We start from the raw sequence: 5,021 nt of genomic DNA on the forward strand, positions 1-5,021 counted from the left end.
ATGAGTGAAGCCGTTACACGCCATTTTGCTAATCGGCGCCTGCAGAGCGCACCCCCGCTCCGCGCTTGGACCGCCCAGTTTATCTTCGTTTCCTCGATAAAAAACTTAAAAAAAATGATGTTATGTTGAGATCAAATAAATGACCTCACGTTTTGCAGCAACCACACTAAGGCCTTCTTTGGTATTAGGGTTTTTGAGGAAATTGATGGGGGATAATCCCCATATGAATTGGATGAAACCCCAAACTTCACTCAATCCTTTCAAATCTTCATTTATCGCCAATCCACTAGGTAAGGGTAGTGTATTGTGTATTGAGAAAAATGCACTAGAATTTGAAAATTTATAGAAAAATGTGGGGATGAAACATGTCAAATACACTAGAATCAAATGGTCTTATGAAATATGTGGGGATTTAGGGGTTTGACCGGGATAATTCCCACTAATTCTCTAAAATACAGTAGTACCAAACAAAGCCAAACTATTAGACGGTCGTAATAAACGTGATTAAGTTCTTCGTTTCCTCTATTTTATTTTATTTATCCTAATTTTTTTGGTTCCCTACCGTTTTGGCCGTTTTATTCGGTTTTTCTCGTATTTTTCTTTGTTTTCTTAAATGCGTGAATTATTTTTTCAAATTCTTGACACTTTCTTTTAGTTTTATGAACCTTTTTTAAAATTGATGAATTTTTCTCGAAATTTGCTAAGCTTTTTAAAAAAATAATGAACTTTTTTAAAATTTGATGTACTTTTTTTAAATTCAATGAACTTTTTAAAATTATTGAACTCTTTTCAAATTTAGTGAACTCTTTTCAAATTTGATGAACTCTTTTCCAAATTCGATGAACTTTTTTTAAATATGATAAACTTTTTTTGAAAATTGATTAATTTTATTTTATATTTGATGAATGTTTTTCAGAATCACTGAATTTTTTTATCAAAATTGATGAACCTTTCTCAAATGTGATAAGCATTTTTCTAATTTGATTCTTATTTTTAAAAATATGTGAACATTTTTTCATTTGAATTTTTCTTTGCAAAATTGGTGAAATTTCTTTTTCAAAAATCAATGAACTTTTCCCACGGTCTGCAGCGGGGCGCTAGCAGCTGTTTCATGGGCCGGCCCAGCGCGGGGCGCTACACGCGTCAGGAGCGCGAACAAGCGCCTGCAGCGCCGTATAGGAGCTCCTTCCAAACCTCCAATCTTAATACGTTTTTTCCTATTTGGCGTTGCACGCGTCGGTTTGTATTGTTTTTCGCTAACCGACGTGGGCAACAGCTACTCCCGCGCATTAGTCGGCCCGACCCATCATTCATTTTTTTTCTGTTTCCTGAACTGTAGATAAATAGCAAAAAATGCGCGTGACATAGGATTCAAACCCACGTCGCGGGTTAATAGTGAACGACGCGTAACCAACTCGACCACAGCAGTAGGTGCTATAAAATACATCCTTCCTTCTATTTTGGTATTCCCTTTTTTCCATTTTTCTTTTTTTCTCTATCCTTTTCTACTTTTTTTAAAAAAATTCAAAATTGTTTTCTTCAAATAGAGGAAACACTTTTCTAAATCCATGAACAGATTTTTGTGGAAACTCGTGAACTTTTTTCAAATTGATGAACCTTTTCAAATTTGATGATTTTTTTATAATTTTTTAAACTTTTTCTCAAAATTGATGAGCTTTTTTATCTAAATCGATAAACTTTTTGTCAAAATCGATGAACTTTTTCCCAAAATCGATGAACTTTTTTTTCAAAATTGATGACCTTTTTTCAATTTAGACGAATGTTTTTCAAGTTGATGTACATTTTTTCAAATTTGATGAACTTTTTTAAAAATTGATGAATTTTTTTTGAAAATTGATGAACTTCTTTTAATTTCGTGAACTTTTTTTAATACATGGACTCTTTGATTTGGTGAAGTATTTTTTGAATACGCGAATTTTTTTTGCATGCTCTTGAACTTCGTGTGTAATATGTAAACTTGTTTTTAAATAATTTGAAAGTATAAAATAAAAATTCTATAGTGCAATGCTTAATAAATAGCGCGGCTTGTTTCTATTCTTTAGAACTTTTGTGTTGTAAATGTTCGCTAGCATTTAGCTGGCCGGTGGCTAGCCTCTCCGTGTGCTAGCTCGAGGGCGTGAGATCGAATCCTAGTGGCGAGGTATTTTTGGCGGTCATTTTTTTCATTGCATGGTCGTGGGCCGACCCATCCAACCGCTGCTCCGGGTGCGAGTCCCCTAACCGGCGCAGAAGGCGCCGAGTAGGATCTCCCTCTCAATACTCACAATACTACTTGCTTCGTTCCAAAATATTTGTGGTTGAAAAATACTAGTCTAGTTCTCTCCAACTACAAGTATTTAGATACGCGGGAAGTAGATTCGCACCGAGGTGGAGGCCACTGGGGCTTGTGCATTCGTAGTCATTTGATCAATTCCTCCATTCAATCTTGCTAGTTCGTTTATCCACTTATGGAAGGTATAAAACGAGCACACCACCCTCACTCTCTCATGTGTGTCTCCTCTCTCTCTCTCTCCGTGTCTTGCCGCCAACCCTCGTTCTCGTGCCTCTGTCCTTGCTTTGTAGACGCGGCGAAATGGCCGCTACTACTGGAGCTCCCTTTGGCGGCGAGGAGGCCCAGGGATACATGGCGCCCGTTGCCACTCCCCTATCCCGAGCCTTCAGCCCCTGCTTCACCCACCCGACGGAAAGTCCGCTGATGTTGGACCGTCCTTTGATGGTAAGGAGACCCAAGGCGACACCGCTCGCGGTAGCACTCGTGCTCCCTAGTGCTACCCCCCTTCCCGATGACGGCCATGTTGAAAGGACATGGATGTCGCCTAGAGGGGGTGAATAGGCACTTCCAAATAATTACGATTTAGGCTTGAACAAATATGGAATAAAACAAACGTTTAATTTGTCAAGCACAAAACCTAAAACAACTAGGCTCACCTATGTGCACCAACAACTTATGCTAAGCAAGATAAACAACTAAGTGATAGCAAGATATATAACAAGAAACAATATGGCTATCACAAAGTAAAGAGCATAAGTAAAGAGTTCGGGTAAGAGATAAGCGAGGCACACGGAGATGACGATGTATCCCGAAGTTCACACCCTTGCGAATGCTAATCTCCGTTTGGAGCGGTGCGGAGGCACAATGCTCCCCAAGATGCCACTAAGGCCACCGTAATCTCCTCACGCCCTCGCACAATGCGAGATGTCGTGATTCCACTAAGGGGTCGTTGAGTGCGGTCATCAAACCCGTACAAACAAGGTAGGGGCAATCTCCACAACTTAATTGAAGGCTCCCAACGACACCACGAAGCTTGACCACAATGGCATATGGCTCCGAGGTGACCTCAAATGCTCGGGGCAATCTCCACAACTTAATTGGAGACCCCCACGCTTGCCCGGAGCTTTACACCATAATGATTGAGCTCCAAGGCACCACCAAGCTTCTAGGACGCCAAAGCATCCACGAAGAACAATTTCTAGGGTACCAAGTACCCAAGGGTAACAAGCTTCTCAAGCTTCACTTCCATGTATCACCGTGGAAAACTCAAATCGATGCAACTAATGCAATGGCAAGAACACACGAAATGGTCAAGTCCCTCACACTCAAATCCCTACACAACAACAAAAGCTATGGATGAATAAGAGAGGAAGAACAAGGAGCTCACACAGAACTCCAAGATCAAGATCCAAGGGGTTCCCCTCACATAGAGGAGAAAGTGATTGGCGGAGATGTGGATCTAGATCTCCTCTCTCTTTTTCTTCAAGAACTAACAAGAATCATTGGAGGGATTGAGAGTTAGCAAGCTCTAAGAAGGTCAACAATGAGGGGCAAACACGAGCTGGAAGGATAGGGATCCATTAGGGAAGAAGACCCCCTTAAATAGGTCCCCACGAATCTGACTATTACACCCATTTTTATACTGGGTGGTACAACTGGCCTACTGATGACCCACAAGTATAGGGGATCAATCGTATTCCTTTCGATAAGTAAGAGTTTCGAACCCAATGAGGAGCAGAAGGATCTGACAAGTGGTTTTCAGCAAGGAAATATCTGCAAGCACTGAAATTGTCGGTAACAAGTGATTGTGTGGTGAGATGATTCGTAGCGAGCAACAAGTAACAAAAGTAGCAACGATGCAGCAAAGTGGCCCAATCCCTTTTGTAGCAAGGGACAAGCCTGGACAAAGTCTTATAGGAGGAAAAACACTCCCGAGGACACACGGGAATTTCTGTCATGCTAGTTTCACCATGTTCATATGATTCGCGTTCATTACTTTGATAGTTTGATATGTGGGTGGACCGGCGCTTGGGTACTGCCCTTACTTGGACAAGCATCCCACTTATGATTTACCCCTCTCGCAAGCATACGCAACTACGAAAGAAGAATTAAGACAAAGTCTAACCATAGCATTAAACTAGTGGATCCAAATCAACCCCTTACGAAGTAACGCATAAACTAGGGTTTAAGCTTCTGTCACTCTAGCAACCCATCATCTACTTACTACTTCCCAATGCCTTCCTCTAGACCCAAATAATGGTGAAGTTTTATGTAGTCGACGTTCATATAACACCACTAGAGGAAAAACAACATACAACATATCAAATTACCGAACGAATACCAAATTCACATGCCTACTATTAGCATGACTTATCCCATGTCCTCAGGAACAAAAGTAACTACTCACAAAGCATAATCATATTCATGACTAGAGAGTTAATGAGTAGCATCAAGGATCTGAACATAAACTCTTCCACCAAATAATCCAACTAGCATCAACTACAAAGAGTAATCAACACTACTAGCAACCTTACAAGTACCAATCGGAGTCGCGAGACGGAGATTGGTTACAAGTGATGAACTAGGGTTTGGAGATGAGATGGTTGCTATCCCATAGATAACAGCACCACAAATTGACACGTTGACAGAGGCTGGGCTTGCGTTGGTTCTTCCCTTGAAGAGGAAAGGGTGATGCAACACAAGAGCAGTAAGTATTTCCCTCAGTTTG

The sequence above is a fragment of the Hordeum vulgare genome, chromosome 1H (assembly GCF_904849725.1).
Source record: "Hordeum vulgare subsp. vulgare chromosome 1H, MorexV3_pseudomolecules_assembly, whole genome shotgun sequence".
Classification (NCBI taxonomy): domain Eukaryota; kingdom Viridiplantae; phylum Streptophyta; class Magnoliopsida; order Poales; family Poaceae; genus Hordeum; species Hordeum vulgare.